General features: G+C 41.8%; 1 protein-coding gene across 4 annotated transcripts in view; it reads right to left on the reverse strand.

Moving 5' to 3' along the window:
• Positions 1-16983, reverse strand: part of TMEM45A (transmembrane protein 45A) — a 124635-nt gene extending 107652 nt beyond the window's left edge. For 2 of the 4 annotated variants that reach the window (XM_066241125.1, XM_066241124.1), the window contains exon 1: positions 16697-16983. The gene's annotated coding sequence lies outside the window, so the exon portion shown is untranslated. The remainder of the gene's footprint in view (positions 1-16696) is intronic. The other 2 variants (XM_066241121.1, XM_066241119.1) reach the window with 1 other exon arrangement.
• Between the last annotated feature and the right edge of the window lie 2314 nt (positions 16984-19297).

The raw sequence follows: 19297 nt of genomic DNA on the forward strand, positions 1-19297 counted from the left end.
TTATAATTCAATAATTTCACATCTGGGAATATATCCAAAAGAAACCAAAACTATAATTTGAAAGAATATATATGCACCCTTATATTCATTATTTACAGCAGCCAAGATTTGGAAGCAGCCTATGTGCCCATCAGTGGATGAGTGGATAAAAAAGCTGTGGTACATTTACACAATGGAATACTACTCAGCTATTAGAATGAAGTAAGTCTTACTTTTTGTGACAGCAAGGATGGACCTGGCAAGCATTAATTATGCTAAGCAAAATAAGCCAGTCAGAGAACCAGAGAAAAACAAGTAACATAATTTCACTCATATGTGGAATTTAATGAACAAAATAAACAAACAAAATAAAATAGAAGCAGACTCCTAGATATGGAGAACAGACTGACAGCTGTCAGAGGGGTTGGGGGTGGGTGAAAAGGTGCAGGAATAAAGCAAAGAACAAACTCATAGACACAGAAAAGAGTACGGGGATTACAAGAGGGAAAGGAAGATTGGGGGAGGTAGAAGAGAGTAAAGAGAGGATAAGTGGTGATAGAAGGGGACTTGACTTGGGGTGGTGACACAATACAATATACAGATGATGTGTTAAAGAATTATACACTTGAAACCTATATAATATTATTGACCAATGTCACCCCAATAAATTCAATGTAAATTCAATAATTTTTTTTTTTTTTACAGGGACAGAGAGAGAGTCAGAGAGAGGGACAGACAGGGACAGACAGACAGGAAGGGAGAGAGATGAGAAGCATCAATCATCAGTTTTTCATTGCGACGCCTTAGTTGTTCATTGATTGCTTTCTCATATGTGCCTTGACTGTGGGCCTTCAGCAGATCGAGTAACCCCTTGCTTGAGCCAGAGACCTTGGGTCCAAACTGGTGAGCTTTTTGCTCAAACAAGATGAGCCCATGCTCAATCTGGTGACCTTGGAGTCTCGAACCTGGGTCCTCCGCATCCCACTCTGATGCTCTATCACTGCGCCACCACCTGGCCAGGCTCAATAAATTTTTTTAAAAAAATAGAAAGAATGCTATTCAAAGAAATAATAATAATAATAATCCATATCTAAATGTATAAAAGTGAAATTTCAAACTTTATTCTATTTTATTTAAAATACGGAAGTAATAATTCCACATAGGGCTATTTGGATCTGAACGATGTGTTTTACATTTTGTGAGAAGAGTTAATAATTTCAGTATCTTGATATTTTAACCTTGTTCTAATTTTAGAAGAAACTTTTTAGAATATACTATTGTTTTTAAAAAAATTCACCACCTGAAATTCAGAAATTTCTCACATTTTACTTTTTTTCTATTAAATTTATGACCAGTTAAATATAATATTTTATACTGAAAATGTAACTGGTGGTAAACTCTGGGCCAAATGCAGAGATAGAAATCATCTCTTCGCACAAGGACGGGATCTACTTAGCCATCCTAGCCATTAACCCAATCATAAAATGGACTACTTTCAGGTCATTGAGTGGGTAGGAGGCATGCAGATTTTTCCAAACACCTAAGTTACTACCAGGAAATAACTACAGCACTGAGGGAAATTTGGCTCTGATAAAGGCGAAGTTATAATTCAGTGAGAAAGAGTTCACCTTTCAGTTTAGTTAAAGAAGTGAGTTTTCATGAGAATTAGGCCATAAGACGAAAAGGAAACCATTGTAAACATCCTCAGGAAGAAGAGGTTCCCATCCAATGTATTTGTTGTTGTTGTTTTTTTAATTGAGTTATAATTGACATATAACATTATATTAGTTTCAGGTGTATATTATAATAATTCAATATATGTCTGTATTACAAAATGATTATTATAGTCTACTTAACTAACATCCATCACCACACATTTGTTGTTTTTGTTTTGTTTTGTTTTAATTATGATCTATGAAGAGCTTTCCTGAAACTGTGACTCCTTGGGCCAGTTCTGAGCATTGGGAACGAAAGCACCAGCCTACCTGTAATGGTTATTACCGTTGTCTGGGTAACTCTTCCAACTAGGCTAGTGGTTCTCAACCTGGACCAAGCATCAGAACAAACAGGTGAGCTTTTTACAGATGTGTGGCCACATTCTACACCTATTGAAAAATAATGTCCAGGGGCAGGAAAAGAGCAGGAATATTTTTTTAATAGTTCCCAGGTAAGCCTGACCGGTGGTGGCACAGTGGATAGAGCGTTTACCTGGGATGCTGAAGTCCCAGGTTTGAAACCTCAAGGTCGCAGGCTTGAACATGAGCTCATCCAGCTTGAGGACAGGTTCACTAGCTTGAGTGCAGGGTTGCTGGCTTAAGCACAGGATCATAGACATGATTCCATGGTCACTGGCTTGAGCAAGGGGTCACTGGCTTGGCTTGAGCCCCTCAGTCAAGGCACATATAAGAAGCAATCAATGAACAACTAAACATTGATGCAACTACAAGTTGCTTCTCATCTCTCTCACTTCTGGTCTTTCTGTCTGTTCTTCTGCCTCTTTCATTAAAAAACAATTAGTTCCGCCTGACCAGGCTGTGGCGCAGTGGATCAAGCATCAGACTGAGATGCAGAGGACCCGGGTTCAAGACCCCGAGGTCATCAGCTTGAGCGTGGGCTCATCTTGTTTGAGCAAAAGCCCACCAGCTTGAACCCAAGGTCACTGACTCCAGCAAGGGGTTACTCGGCCTGCTGAAGGCCCACAGTCAAGGCACATATGAGAAAGCAATCAATGAACAACTAAGGTGTTGCAACGCGCAATGAAAAACTAATGATTGATGCTTCTCATCTCTCTCCGTTCCTGTCTGTCTGTCCCTGTCTATCCCTCTCTCTGACTCACTCTCTGTCTCTGTAAATAAATAAATAAATAAAATTAAAAAAAAAAAGACAATTAGTTCCTAGGTGATTCAGCTGAACAACTGCAGTTATGTGTCATGGTGCTAGACTCTAGAATTCTCAAGGGTAGTGTGCTGTCTTTTGGAAACAGCAGGAATATTTAATTCAAAGAACACTAAAATTAGATAAGTTTTCATATTCCTCACTTATTAGACAAAGAGCAAAGTATAACTTTCTAAACATCAACTTCCTTAGGCATTTAGTACTACTTTCTAAAAATCAATTTTCTTACCTATTAAAAGGAATTTAATAAGATGATGCATATATTTTTTAGAAGCTATAGAATTTCAAGCACCATGAGACAGGTAAGGACACACTACTCACTTCCTTCCATGGAAAGTGCTGGTCACTCTTTATAAGGAAGAAAAACAAGATCCACAGAGGACAGCAACCTTTGCTCTGAACAGCAGGAAAGAAAGGGGGAAATTTGGCTCTGGACCTTTTTACACTTTAGGAGAGTTAATGGCACCAGAGAGGCCTGGCTGGTCAGAGTGGTGGCAGATACATGAAAAAGTACTCGTCTTCCAAGGTTTCCCTGAGGCAGCTGAGCATCAGAGTCTTTGGTGGGAGCTCTGAAAGCCAGAGAAGAATGCAAACAGTCAGATGGTTCCCAGGGAGAAGCCAACAGTCCAGAGAGAAAGAACAGTGCACACAAGCTTGGTTTGACAAAACGAACTCAATGCCACTTACTTTAAGTGACTTGGTCTTCTGTAGAAAAAGAACATTATTCCATTTGAGCTCTACTGTTGGTTCTCAAAAACCTATATGTTTTAATTGACGAGTTGCAATATGTATATTATACATGTATATGTGTACGTATTTGCATGTGCATATATAGAGAGTATAAAAAAAGGCAGAACAATTAGTGTATATGGTCTCATTTATATTTTAAAACTATGTTTATGTTTAGATCTATACCTGCGAGTAGATTCTCGGAGAAGGTCTAGAAAGATACAGGCCAACTATTAACCAAGGTTACTTCTGGGGAGAGCAGTGGGATGGAAGAAAGTAGGTAAATAAAGGGGAAACCATTACATTTAACTTTATACTCTCCGATTCAATTTTCTATACTCCCTGATTCAGTTTTTTTTAACAAACATAAATTACTGCCTTTTTAATTCTAAAAGCCACAGAAAGATAAAGAGGGTCTGGAAGGAAGAAAGGAGTAAAGGAAGGAAGGAAGGGGAGGAATGGGAGAAGGAGAAGAAGGAACGACCAGGAAGGAAGGAAGGAAGGAAGGAAGGAAGGAAGGAAGGAAGGAAGGAAGGAAGGAAGGAAGGGAGGGAGGGAGGGAGGGAGGGAGGGAGGGAGGGAGGGAGGGAGGGAGGGAGGGAGGGAAGGAAGAAGGAAAGCTATCAGCAATCAATTCCCTTTCAACACAGAAACATGAAAAGTTACAAAGAGTAGAAATTTTGAGTAATTTTATGAGAAAAATATTAGCACTTTAGACATATTTAAAAAATAAGTCAAGAATGAACCAATATTTTTATACTATGGCTATGTCTATTTTAATGATATTTATATAAAGATGAACATTATCATGATTGATAAGTTAATTGCTTATATATCTACATACAAAAGAATAAAGTTGGACCCCTCCCTCCATCATATACAGAAATTAACTCAAAATATATAAAAAAAATCTAAACATCAGAACTGAAACTATAAAGCTCTTCGAAGAAAATCCGCATGATATTTGATTTGGCAAAGATTTCTCTGCCAAAACCACAGGCAACAAAAGAAAAAATAAATTGGACTACATTAAAATAAAAAACTTCTGAACATCGAAGGATGCAACTGACAGCTGAAAAGGCAACCCAGGTAATGGAAGAAAATATCTGTAAGTCATAAACTTAATAAGTAGTTAATATCGAGCATACATAAATAACTTATACAACTCCATAACAAAACAAAAATAAAAACCAAAAATAACAACCTGACCTAAGAAAGAGTAAAGAACTTGAATAGACATTTGTCCAAAAAAGAAATGTAAAGGGCCAATAAGCAGTCAAAAAGATGCTCAATATCACTAATCATTAGGGAAATGCACATCAAAACCACAATGAGATATCGCTTCACACTCATAAGGATCGCTATTATTTATAAAAGAAATAGAATAAAAATGTGGAAAAACTGGAACCCTCGTATACCACTAAAGGAAATGTAAATTGGTGCAGCTGCTGGGTATATACGCAAAAGAACTGAGAGCAGGAATTTCAACAGACATTTGTACACAATATTCACAGTAGCGATATCTTCAATAGCCAAAAGATAGTATACTAGTCAGAGTTCTACATTTTATAGAACATATATATATTTATATAATTATATTAAATTATATATAAAAATATATCTATATATTATATATAATGTATATATTAAATATATAATATACACATATATAAAGAGAGACAGAGATTTTATGAATTACACTCATTTAGAGGCTGGTGAGTCTAAAATCTCCAGGGTAAGCCAGCTGGCTGGAAAGCCAGGAAGAGCTGAAGCTGCAGTTCAAGTCCAAAGACAGTCTGCTGGCAGAACTAACTCCGTCTTCAAGGGAGATCAGTTCTTTTCCATTAAGGCCTTCAAATAATTGGATGAGGTCCACCACATTATGGGAAGTAATTTGCTATACTCACAGTTAGTCATTTAAATGTTCATCTCACCTAAAAAATACTACCATAGAAATATTTTAAATATTTGATCCAATATCTGGGTAATAGCCTGGCCAAATCAACACAGAAAAACTAACCATCACAGATGGAAACAACTCAGATGTCCCTCAGCAGATGAGTGATGTATACATACAATAGAACATTATTTGCCCTTAAAAGAATACAGCCAAGCACTGAATAGTGATGTTTCCATCGACAAGGAACTGCATATACGACAGTGGTCCCATAAGATTAAAATGAACTATAAGCAAAATGTTTGTTTCTGACGTTGAAAGGAAAGGCTGGACCTAATTAAGTCGTCGAACTTGCTGCTAGCTCTGTGTGGTTTAAATAGCTGAGGAGGCTTAGCATGCTGTCTGTCCGCCCTGAGTCCACCCCAGGTCCCAGGTCTGGGTCTAGAGTTGGTGTGGGAGCTAAGGCGGAGGGAAACCCCTGCACAAACACGCACACCCACACGCACGCGTGCGCACGCGCACACCCACACACACGCACTTCCCTTCCTGTTTCTCTTGATCTCTCTGTCCTCCCAAGCTGGTTCCTCTCTCCTTCCTTCTCTCCCTCTCTCTCCTCCCCAGAGGCAGACTTAAAGGGTTGACACACTGCGCACCCTGGGCCCCAACTTCCGAAAAGTCCCCCAAAACCCCAACTTTACACTTTTTTCTAATGTAAGGGGCCCAATATTTTCTTCTGGGCCAGAAGCCTCAACGGACCTTAATCCGCCTATGCTTCTTCCCCTTTCTCTTTTATTATTTCTTGTCCCAAGCTCTATTTTTCTGGTTCTCTTCCAAACTCTGCTGTCCCTTTTTCTCACCTTCCCTTCCTTCCCTCTCACACATTCTCCATCCTTCTCCGGAGTTCTACTCCCCATCAGAAGAAGCCTCCCCTCACAGCCTTCCTCCTGCCCCCACCCCCACAGGCATGCTCATACATAGGACACACTTTGTCGTTTGTACCATATTTTTACTGTACCTTGTCTGTGTTAGAGATAGAAATACTTGCCGTTGTGTTACAATTGCCTACAGTATTCAGCACAGTAGCATGCTGTATAAGAGTGTAGCCTAGGAGCAATAGGCTATACCATAAAGTCTAGGTGTGAAGTAGGCTACCATCCAAGTTTGTGTAAGTGTACTCTGTGATGTTTGCCCAAGGAATAAACTGCCTAAGGATGCATTTCTTGGACTGTATTTCCAACATTAAGCAATGCATGACTAATGAAATTCTGGCACATGATATAATATAGGTGAACCTTGAAAACATTATGCTAAATGAAATAAGCCAATTGTAAAAGGGCAAATATTGTATAATTCCACTTATATGAGGCACCTAAGTGGTCAAATTCATAGAGACAGAAAACAGAATGGTGGTTATCAGAGGCTGAGAGTAAGGGTAAAAAAGGATTATTATTTAAATGAATATGGAGTTTTAGTTTGATGTAAAATTCTAAGGAGGAGCCCTGGCCGGTTGGCTCAGTGGTAGAGCGTCAGCCTGGCGTGCAGGAGTCCCAGGTTTGATTCCCAGCCAGGGCACACAGGAGAAGCACCCATCTGCTTCTTCACCCCTCCCCCTCTCTTCCTCTCTGTCTCTCTCTTCCCCTCCCACAGCCAAGGCTCCATTGGAGCAAAGTTAGCCCGGGCACTGAGGATGGCTCTGTGGCCTCTCCCTCAGGTGCTAGAATGACTCTGGTTGCAACAAAGGAAGGCCCCAGATGGGCAGAGCATCACCCCCTGGTGGGCATGCTGGGTGGATCCCAGTCGGGAGCATGCGGGAGTCTATCTGACTGCCTCCCCGTTTCCAACTTCAGAAAAATACCAAAAAAAAAAAAAAAAAAAATTCTAAGGGTGAATAATAGTGATGGTTGCACAACAATGTGAATGTACTTAATGCCACTGAACTATACAATTAAAGACAATTAAAATGGCACATTTTATTCATATTTTACCACAATAAAAAAAATGAAGTGCTTACGTGTATAGGCTTTACTAAGATTCAGACACTATGCTAAATGACTTAAATTGATTCTCCCACTCAATGTTTATTGATAACCCATTCTGCAGATTAAATAGGCCTCCTAGAGAAAGTGACTAGCTCAAGGTACATTAGTAAGAAGCAGATCTGGGATGGAAACAAGCACAGTCTGACTCCAAGCTCTATGTGCTTAATCAGTGTGTTATACTAAAAAGAGTGACTACATTAAGGCAGTGAGATCAAAAGCAAGTCAAAATATTTTTCAAATGAGCCTGACCAGGCAGTGGCGCAGTGGATAGAACATCGGAGTGGGATGCAGAGGACCCAGGTTTGAGACCCCGAGGTCGCCAGCTTGAGCGCGGGCTCATCTGGTTTGAGCAAAAAGCTCACCAGCTTGAGCCCAAGGTAGCTGGCTCGAGCAAGGGGTTACTCGGTCTGCTGAAGGCCCGCAGTCAAGGCACACATGAGAAAGCAATCAATGAACAACTAAGGTGTCACAATGCGCAATGAAAAACTAATGGTTGATGCTTTTCATCTCTCCGTTCCTGTCTGTCTGTCCCTGTCTATCCCTCTCTCTGACTCTGTAAAAAAAAAATATATATATATATATTTTTCAAATGATAGTTTAAGTTGAATATACATTAAAATTTTAAATAATGAATTTCCAAAATGATGTGAACTACGTATCGGGTACGATTGTAACAGGACACCCCAGATTGCCTTAGATTGGCCTTCACCATGAAGTTCTTATCCCAAAACCACAGCATATCCAAAAATCAGACAAGAAGCCAGAATGCTCAAGAAATAGGGGTAGAATATGTTCATGAAATTGCCCCATTTTTCCGTAAGCCTTGGAACATTTTGTAGCTTCCCTATTTTTTTTTTAAATAAAATACTGTGGTCTCATTTGTATTTTCAAATTACATATATGTTTAGCACTATACATGTGAGTGGGTTCTTAGAGACGGATTGGAACTGATCCAACTATTAGCAAAGGTTTACTCTGGAAAAAGTAGTAAAATGGGAAGAAAGCAGGTAAATAAAGGGGAAACCACTACTTTTGACTTTTATACCATTTCAGCTTTTCAAAGAAGATAATCATCTAACTCAGTGGTCCCTAACCCCCAGGCCGCGGACCGGTACCAGTCCGTGGGTCATTTGGTACTGGTCCACAGAGAAAGAATAAATAACTTACATTATTTCCGTTTTATATATTTATATTTAAGTCTGAATGATGTTTTATTTTTAAAAAATGAGCAGATTCAAAAAAGAAAAAATGACCAGATTCCCTCTGTTACATCCGTCTAAGACTCACTCTTGACGCTTGTCTCGGTCACATGATACATTTATCCGTCCCACCCTAAAGGCCGGTCCGTGAAAATATTTTCTGACATTAAACCGGTCCGTGGCTCAAAAAAGATTGGGGACCACTGATCTAACTGACATTTATTCAACATGTACTTTAAGTCCAGGGCTAAGGTGGTTCTGTTGAAACAGGATGAAAAGACAGTGTCTGCAATAAACTCCATGGAATAAGCCGGTAAAGCATCTCCTGCTTCCGTGTGCAGCACAGCCCACGAACAAGACTCATGATGCTATTCTGACCCTTCTGGGGAAATTTTACCAACTTGTTTCTTCAAATATCCCCTGCCCCTTCAATGATCCTTCTTCCATGGACTTCTTGACTACCATCACCACAGCTGTGTTAGACCTAAGGCAGTATAGACTAATGGTTAAGGCTTAGGCTCTGGTGTTACACTGTCTGAGTCCACATCTGCTATTTGTTTACTGTGTGACTGTAAGCAATTTTCTTAATCTGCTTGTGTCTCTGTTTCCTCAACTAATAAGTACCAACACTCACTGGGTTGTTGAGAGGCTTACATAAGCTAAGGCATGTAAAGCATTTAGAACAATGGCAGTCAACCTGGTCCCTACTGCCCACTAGTGGGTGTTCCAGCTTTCGTGGTGGGTGGTAGCGGAGCAACCAAAGTATAAATAAAAAGATAGATTTAACTATAGTAAGTTGTTTCATAAAAATTTATTCTGCCAAACTTAGCCAAAATCCGACATAAAGTACTTGGTAAGTAATTATTATTATATGCTTTAACTTGCTGTAACTCTGCTTTATAAATTTTATAAAGTAAAGTTACTTCCCTACTTTATAAATCACCATTACTGTGGAACCGGTGGGCGGTTAGAAAATTTTACTACTAACAGAGATACAAAAGTGGGCGGTAGGTATAAAAAGGTTGACTACCCCTGGTTTAGAACAATGTCAACCATGTATTAAGTGGTCAGACAATGTTAGCCATAGATGCATCACAGCCATCTGCAAGCAAAAGACTGTCCCAAGGATGGTGGGGAAGAAAAATAAACTAACATCCAAGGGAAAGTGGAACTTAAAGATTATTTTACAGACAATGACACAGACAGGGCCATAATCCTTTGAGTAGTACGAACGTTCATGTACGTCCTTGTGCTTCCTGACCATCCAGAGTAAAATTGATTTTAAAAATGTGTAAGGCAACATTAAAAAAGGCAAATGTATGTTCTTCTTCTTTCCATAAATTGGTTATCAAACAAACATGATTTTAAGTTAATAAAACTGGAACTGGAACTAATTTCATTTTTGAGGGGAAAAAACTCAGTCCTGGGAGTCAACGAGCATGAAAAAAACTCACTGTTCAAAGGGCTAATGGCTTCGAGTCACGCCTGAGGTCACACAGGTGGCCAGCAGCAGCACCAGGGTCAGACTCAGGTTCTCTCTGACAGCTCAGTGCTCTGGGGGAAGAGACAGGAAGAGATCTCGGAACTGCCTCCCCACTTCCGTATATATTACAAGTTCTATCTACTTCAATGATTGCAAATTACAAAGTGGTAAGTGTTAACGTGTGATAGACAATTCTCTCAGCGGGCTGAGCAAGAGCTATTCTGCACACAGTTTGTGTGCATGGGGGGCAGGTGAGAAGTGCAACAATCACCCACGTCGAGGACTCCAGGGCGTGGCCTGTTTCTGAACTGTAGCCTGGTAGTAGCCCAGAATGCCAGACCACTTCAGCAGGGCTCCAAGACAGCCACCACAGAGCGAGTCCAAACAGTGGGGTCCAGACTCACTGGGACCACCCTGCACACAGAGCCAACAGGTCTTGAAAGCAGGTCACAGCGGCAACGGAGCAGATGGGGGGGTACGCTGGACAGAAGGTAGAGGCCAGGCTACAGAGACAGATCATTCCTGAAACACCTTCCCTGTGGAACTGCTGCCAGTTCAGCCCCCACCTCACCGATCTACCTCCACAACCTCTCCTTCCCCAGCAGGCTCTCCATGCCATCCCCCCACTCTCCCACCTTCCCGGCCTGTCCACTCACTAACCCTTCACAGTCTGTCCTGCCTTACACTTCAACGTCCACGTAGATCCACTTCCCAGCCTCGGCGCTTTTCCCAGGCTTGTTCTCTTCCTCCTAAAATGCCTGCCATCTGCTATTGTTCTATGAGCCCTTCCCTTCCATTAAAACTGTTTGGCAAAAATCTTTCCCAGAAATGCCATTTCCATGAAGCCATCATACAATAAGCAGTCATCTTTCCATCCTCTGCAGCTTCCAAACCTTCTAGGTCTTTCTAAGGCATTTAATGAATTCTATCACTCTCCCCCCCCCCAAGACTCTGTCCTTCACAGCATTTCACAGTGCATGCTAACGAGTGGTCAGCGCTAATAGTTGCTAGCACAAAGGTCAGAATGGCACCCGGGAAAACCGATGTGCAGCAGGGGGAGCTGGGAAGGAAGGCACTGAAGAGCATGCGCACAACGGCTTCCAGTCAAGATGGGGGCATAGGCAGATGCAGCACTTGCTCCCTTCCACAACCCCATCAAAATTACAACTAACCTACAAAGCAGCCATCATGTAGAACCACCTGAAATCAGGTTGAATGGGAAGTCCTACAACTAAAAAATTAAAGAAGCCACATCAAGACTGGCAGGAGCGGTGGAGACACAGAGTGGGCTGGTCCTATACCCATGTGTTGTGGTTAAAAATCACAAGGGATATCTCAGCTAAAGAGATCTCTCCTAAAGAATAAGTGGTCCCAACCCTGCACCAGGACCCCATCCCAGGGATCCAGTGCCAGGAAGAGAAGTCCCCATAATTTCTGGCTGTAAAAACCGGCAGGGTTCATGGCTGAAGGAGACTGAGGGTTGCTGGAGTCCCAGGCAGTCCCTCTTAAAGGGATAGCTCACAGACAGACTTACGTGGACTTACACCCTCTGAGTCCCAGTGCTGCAGCAGCCACTTGAAAGACACCAGAGACATATGGGGAGGAAATGAATTGTCTGGCATCAGAGCAAAAGCTAGGGGGAAGCTCTCTGCCAGGTAGAACTGCTGGCAGAGGCCATTTTTCCTTTTCTGAGCGCTACCCTAACACAGCTCACAGGCAGCCACTATATCTGAATCTCCATCCACCTAGCTATCACTGTTTGTCCTGCCCTGGTGATTCCCTGAAGTCCTGCCTCACCCAACTTTCAGGCCCACCCAAGCTGTTTCCAGTGGCTTTTTCACACAAATGGCTTGCCTTGGTCATACTTCAGATTTTCCTAAAATCTCTCAAATAAGCAGCATCTAGTTTCAGTGTGCCCCATAACCCTTGTTAAGTTTCCCAAGGCCTGCAAAGGCAGCAGCCACCCTTGGTTCGCACCTTGGCCCTTCTTGCGTACCGCTAAGCCCAGCACAAGTAGCAGCCATCTGCAGATAACTTTGTAGTCAGGCACAGTTAGACTTGCAAGCAGCAGCTGACTTGGCCTGCACATTCCAGGAAGCCAAGAGCCAACACACCTAGTAGACAACTTTAGTCCACGTTGAAGCATCACCACCACACCATCTCCACAAGTGGCACACTCAAAGGTGAGACTCAGCAGACACCAGAGCCCCAACAAAGTAAGCCTCACTCCATGGGGTGGGCCCCTGCACAGCTGATCTCCGACTGTGGCCAGAAGTTAGTGGCCGATAGTCAAGTCACAGCAGCTGGTTGGCCTAGGAGTAAATCCCTCCCATTGAGGTACCAATGGGAATCAAGGCTCAGCTGCAATAAGAAGGCTGTAAACAGCCCACACAGTGGTGCACCTTGAGTGCCCAGCTTGGGAGACTGGGGAAACAGTGCCACTAGACCCTACAGAACACCTACTGCATTAAGCTACTCTTCCAAGCCTGGGAGACATATCAGCTCTACCTAACACATAGAAACAATAACAGGGCCTGACTTGTAGTGGCGCAGTGGATAAAGCGTCGACCTGGAAATGCTGAGGTCGCCGGTTCAAAACCCTGGGCTTGCCTGGTCAAGGCACATATGGGAGTTGATGCCTCCAGCTTCTCCCCCGTCTCTCTCTTCTCTCTCTCCTCTCTCTCTCTCTCTTCCTCTCTCTCTCTCCTCTCTAAAATGAATAAATAAAATAAAAAAAAAGAGAAACAATAACAGGGAAGAGAGAAGCTGTCAAAATGAGAAGACAAAGAATCATACCCTAAATGAAAGAACCGAACAAAACTCTAGAAAAAGAACTGAACAAGATGAAGAAAGGTGATCTACTAGATGCAAAGTTCAAAACATTGGTTATAAGAATGCTCAATGAACTTAGTGAGAACCTCAACAACATAAAAAAAAAAAAAAAAAAACCACCCAGTAACTCAATTGAAGGATACACTAGCTGAAATGAAGAATGATTTAACAGGAATTAACAGTAGGGTAGATAAACCCAAGAACCAAATCAATGATTTGGAATATAAGGAAGCAAGAAATATCCAGTCAGAACAGCAAAAAGAAAGAAGAATCCAAAACGATGAGGATAGCATAAAGAACCTCTGCGACAACATCAAGCAAACCAACATTTGCATCATAGCAGTGCCAGAAGGAGAAGAGAAAGGGGAGACATTGAAAACCTATTTGAAAAAAATACTGACAGGCCCTGATTGGATAGCTCAGTTGTTCAGAGCATCGTACTGATAATGCAAGTTACTGGTTCGATCCCCAGTCAGGGCACATACAGAAACAGATTGATGTTTCTGTGTCTTACTCCTTTCCTTTCTCTCTGAAATCAATCAACCAAGAATGAAAGAAAGAAAGAAAGAGAGAGAGAGAAAGAAAGAATAAAAGAATGATGGAAAACTTCCTTAACCTGGTTAAGGAAGGAAATAGACATACATGTCCAAGAAATGCAGAGAGTCTCAAACAAGATGAACCCAGAGAGGACCACACAAAGACACATCATATATAATTAAAAAGCAGGCCTGACCCGTGGTGGCACAGTGGATAAAGCGCCAACCTGGAAATGCTGAGGTCGCTGGTTCGAAACCCTGGGCTTGCCTGGTCAAGGCACATATGGGAGTTGATGCTTCCAGCTCCTCCCCCCTTCTCTCTCTCTGTCTCTCCTCTCTCTCTCTCTCTCTCTCTCTCTCTCTATCCCTCTCCTCTCTAAAATGAATAAATTATAATTAAATAAAGCAAACGTTTAAAGACAAAGAGAGAATTCTAAAAGCAGCAGGAGAAAAGCAATTAGTTGCCTAAAGGGGCTCCCATAAGACTGTCAGCTGATTTCTCAAAAGAAACTTTGCAAGCCAGAAGGGATTGTCAAGAAATATTCAAATTGATGGAAAGCAAAGACCTACAACCAAGATTCTCTACCCAGCAGAGCTTTCATTTAGAATTGAAGGACAGATAAAGAGCTTCCCAGACAAGAAAAAGCTAAAGGAGTTCATCACCACCAAATCAGTATTACATTAAATGTTAAAGGGTCTTCTTTAAGAAGAAAAAAAAATTAAAAATATGAGCAAAATGGTAATAAATACATATCTATCAACAATTGAATCTAAATAAATAAATAGCCCTGGCCAGTTGGCTCAGCTGTAGAGTATCAGCCTGGCGTGTGGAAGTCCCAGGCTCGATTCCCGGCCAGAGCACACAGAAAAAGAGCCCATCTATTTCTCCACCCTTCCCCTTCTCCTTTCTTCCATCTATCTCTTCCCCTCCTGCAGCCAAGACTCCACTGGAGCAAAGTGGCCCAGGAGCTGAGGATGACTCCATGGTCTCTGCCTCAGGCGCTAGAATGACTTCGGTTGCAACTGAGCAACACTCCAGATGGGCAGAGCATTGCCCCCTAGTGGGCATGCCAGGTGGATCCTGATTGGGCGCATTCGGGAGTCTGTCTCTCTGCCTCCCCATTTCTCACTTCAGAAAAATATAAATAAATAAAGGAAAAAACAAACGAACAAAAAAAGAAGAACCCAAGGTACATATCTAGATGGAAGTTGATCTAGGTTTAGAAACAAGTTCTCACAACCTATATAGTTCAGGGTTTTCTCACTGTGCCATAGTGACACTAGAACCTAAAATAGCATTGTTGGTCTGGAGGATGTCTAAGAATATATTAATCAAAGGTGGGGTGTGTGTGTAAGAAAGAGTGTTCCAAGCAGAAGGAACAGTACTTGCAAGATCCTGAAGAAGGAGAAAGAATAATGCTTCCTGAGAAGCAAAAGCAGGACAACCTGTCTGGACCAAGGGAAGCAATGTGGATATTGGTATGAGATGAGGCTAAATGTGCAGCAGAGGCCGGATCATGAAGGATATTACGGACTATTTTTTCACTTCTTCAGCTAGATATTCAAATCTTTATCAGAAGATTCTTTTCTAAATTGCATTCACTGTCTTCTCTGGGCCTTTAGTACACTAAATGGTAGCAACCCTTGAGCCAGTGGTGGTAGGGTGAGGGGAGGTTATAGGATTATTGTACGTACATAAATCTATTTGCACAAAAACCTTAAGCTGAATAAATAACATGGTTTTAACACTTTAATGGACTACTATTTTCTAAATGAATATAGATGTTGTTGTGATAAATAAAATCTAAGTTCATTGCAAAGTAAAAAAAAAAAAGAGTGAATACAACAGCAAAAATTTACTATCTGCCAGAACTATTCTAAATATTTAACATATACTAACTCAATTAGTCCATAAGACAGTCCCATGAGGTAGGTGCTATTACCTCCACATTACAGAGGTGGAAACCGAGGCACAGATGGTCTGAGTAACTTGCCTAAAGTCAAACAGTGGGGTTGTGAATTGAGTCAGGTCAGCAGGCTCTCTATTTTGTTCTTCTGTAACACTGTTGCTTCTAACCCTGCATCCCTGAAAACTACTTCAACTGTTCCACTCATTGTATGTATTGCCTTTCTGAGTCAAAAATATGCTTTGCAACTTGTAATTATGAACCAAATTCCCACCTAGTGCCTTCTAAGCCATAAATTAAAGATCAATTCTAGCCATATTTGCCATTATAGTAAGTAATATATGACAAGGTCTGAAATCCAAAACATTGCTTAAACAGAGGGAATTATAGATGTTTCAAATGGAATGACCCTCAGGCCGCTCACCTAACCTAATATTTGCCATCATTTCCATCCTGAAATATAACCAGAACCATCTGCAAATATACACATCTAATGATCACTCTGAGTAGTATTTTGATAGAATTTTGGGATTAATAGACAATTACAGTATAAAGTTATTGATACACACAGTTATCTGTCACATGTTTAAGATGCTCTTTTTTAACAATCATAAAAGAATTTGGGCCTCCCAATATTGATAGGAAAATACAGAAAAGACACATTTGAGTTACAATTTACATTCAAATGTAAGTGAAACAGCAATTATCTATATAATTGAGGTTCTAAATAATCTAATATTAAACATCTTATTAACAGAAACAAAAGTTTTGTTAACTCTGAATAAGCCAGATAATTTTTCTCGATCTTCTATCAAGACAGTAAGGGAGGAGAGGATGTATAAAGATTTCGGCTTTACAAATGTATAATCTGTTTTCACAGAAAGAAAATAGAAAAATAAACTTATCAGTCGGTTCAACTTTGAAGTAAGAAGAAGTTTACAACAGGATTCCAGTTAAATTTCTGTTACCAGGAAATTTTAAAATAGTATACAGATAACCAAAAAGTTAAATTAAATTGAAATCTTAGAAACGCAGAAGAAAAGGAAGGCAAGGCTCTGTGCAGTTTGTGGCAGGGAGCAGTATTTTTTTTTTTTTTTTTTCTTTCCCTGATGAAGAGAAGACTAGTAAGAACAGCAGAAAGACTCAGAATAGAGATCACAGCGGGAGAAATACAATATCCAGCACGTATCCAAAACTTACCCAATTCGGTCTGTTTACTCAACACTTAATTTTTCCCACTTTTTCTGGGCTTTTGTTGTTGTTGTTTCTGTTCTTTTGATCCCAGAGCCCCATGAAAATTAAACTGTGTGTTGTATGGAATCTGGCCCTGTCTCGCATTAGAGGGGGAAAAAAGTTTTAAACTTGGATCCTTGGTTGCTTCTTTGGGAAAATGAATAAACAATTAGTGGCTAGAAGGAGAGGACGTGGGGGACGTGCTCAACTAAGGTCTGGCCCGCGAAGGGGCTGCTCAGCTCCTCAGCGCAGCTGTCCAGATGTGCCTCAGCTGGTTCCCCCGCGGGGCACGAATCACGACCGCCGCGGATACCCGAAGCTCCAGCTCATTGGTGGCCTCGGTTTCTCACTTGGCCCCTATTGGCTGTTCGGGCCGCCCCTCCGTCCTGGGGGCCGCCCCCACCCGCCCAGCCAGTCCTCTCCATCCTCTTAAGGAAACCTGGAAGTGCTGCGCGGGCGCTGATGTGGCAGTCGGCGGCAGCAAGCGAACGCGAGAGGATCCCTGGGGCGGGGTAGGGGGACCCCCGCACCCAGGCCTCTGTTATGCCCGTCCTTTTAGACAGGCTGATTTGAATAGGATGATTTCAATCTATTCCGGGGTTGAAATTAGGGAGCGCCCCGTGCTTGCTTAACTCCCTTGCATTTCCGAGTGGAAGGGGCTCGGGGACTGGACAGGTTCAGGCCAGGCCTCAGGACCTCATTCTCTCCACTTTCTCTAGGGAGCAAATTGTAAAATCCAAGAGCCTCTCTCTTCTTTGAGGACAGTGTTCTTCTGTTGGCAGAAAAGCCTTAATGAAGCCTTCATTGAAATCCTTATTAACCGGAAAATGGTTGTTACCTGTGGAGAAAAGGCCAGGACTGGTTACAAGAGTGCTTTGGTGGGTTTGTTGTTTTTGATGTCAGATGGGGGCGGGGAGTGGGGGTTGTTGCTTGGTTCTGTAGGAAATTAGTATTACCCCTAACAATGCTTTGATCTAGGGAAATCGTGGAAGGGTTGACTGATTGGTTCATTAATTTGGTGTGAGTTGGGGCGGGGGGGGGGGGGGGGAGGCATGGAGATTTGCAAATCACTTGCCATTATAGCTTAAAGATGTTGACAGAAATATGACCTCACTGAAATATTAAAATTGCGAGGGCCACATTTTTTGGGCCACACACATTGAAAGTGCCAGGTTCTGTACTATATAAACATCTTGAGCCACGTATTTAATTCTTACAACCACCTTATAAAGTGGATATTATAATTATCTCTATTTTAAGATGAGGCTACCAAGATGCAGAAAAGCCTATCTCAGCATACCACCAAGATCTCCTATATACAATATGTTCGCAGAACATATTGAAAATAAGAAAACAACTCAAAACACATAAACATGACTAAGTGAAATGGACCAATTCCTGCGTAACGGGAACATAAATTTAAATGCTGTTTTCCAGGAATGGATGAGTCAGAATTTATTGAGAGTGCCTTTACCTTCTTATGTCCAAAGCTTTCACCACATATTGATGTCCTCTTGGTTGGTGTATTGGTTATCTATTGCTATATATGTAATAGATTACCACAAATTTAGTCCACAAATATGGTAGCTGGAAACACCACACATTTATTATTGCAGTTTCTGAAGATCTGAAGCCCATACATGGCTTAATTGGATCCTCTGCTCAGGGTCTGGCAAGGCTGCAATCAAGGCGTTGTCCAGGCTACATTCTCATCTGGAGGCTTGATTAAGGAAGAATCTGCTTCCAAACTCCCTCAGATTGCTGGCAGGATTCATTTCTTTGCAACAACTGTAGGGCTGAGTCCCCAGTTTCTTTCTGGACGTCAGCAAGCAGCTGCTCTAATTTATTCTTAGCTCCTATACATCCTAAAAGCCAGGAGGTGGAGTTCATGGGGGGATTACCTAGGGTATGTATGCCACAGTGGGCTAGTCAACCCGTCAGTCTCCGTCACCCTGATCGCAATGTTATCACATTTCCACAAGCCCTCCAAAAAAATTCAGGGCCCTGCTTACCAAGTAAACTGGGAAACTGAGTGGACTCACAACACTCAATTCCTCCAGCAATCAAGAAAACCCAAAATGAAGGGTTGGCCTTTGAAATCAATGAAAAGTCTGTCTTTCTGAAACACTTGTAATCAGACAAGAGTGTACCTTCTGCTTGCAAGAATAAGATAGAGTTAATATAATTTTCCCCATTTCTCCTGTTAGTACAGCTAAAAAGGCTGATATATATGTAAACCAACATAAGAAGAGGAAGATGACACACCAGCTAGAAATCTAGTGACCCATGAATGACAAGATAGTGAGTTCTCTGGGTTTTCTTTTCTTTTTTTTTTTTTTTTTTTCCTGAAGCTGGAAACCGGAAGGCAGTCAGACAGACTCCCGCATGCGCCTGACCGGGATCCACCGGCACACCCACCAGGGGGCGATGCTCTGCCCACCAGGGGGCAATGCTCTGCCCATCCGGGGCATCGCTCTGTCACAACCAGAGCCACTCTAGTGCCTGAGGCAGAGGCCAAGGAGCCATCCCCAGCGCCCGGGCCATCTTTTTGCTCCAATGGAGCCTCAG

The sequence above is a fragment of the Saccopteryx bilineata genome, chromosome 8 (assembly GCF_036850765.1).
Source record: "Saccopteryx bilineata isolate mSacBil1 chromosome 8, mSacBil1_pri_phased_curated, whole genome shotgun sequence".
Lineage (NCBI taxonomy): Eukaryota > Metazoa > Chordata > Mammalia > Chiroptera > Emballonuridae > Saccopteryx > Saccopteryx bilineata.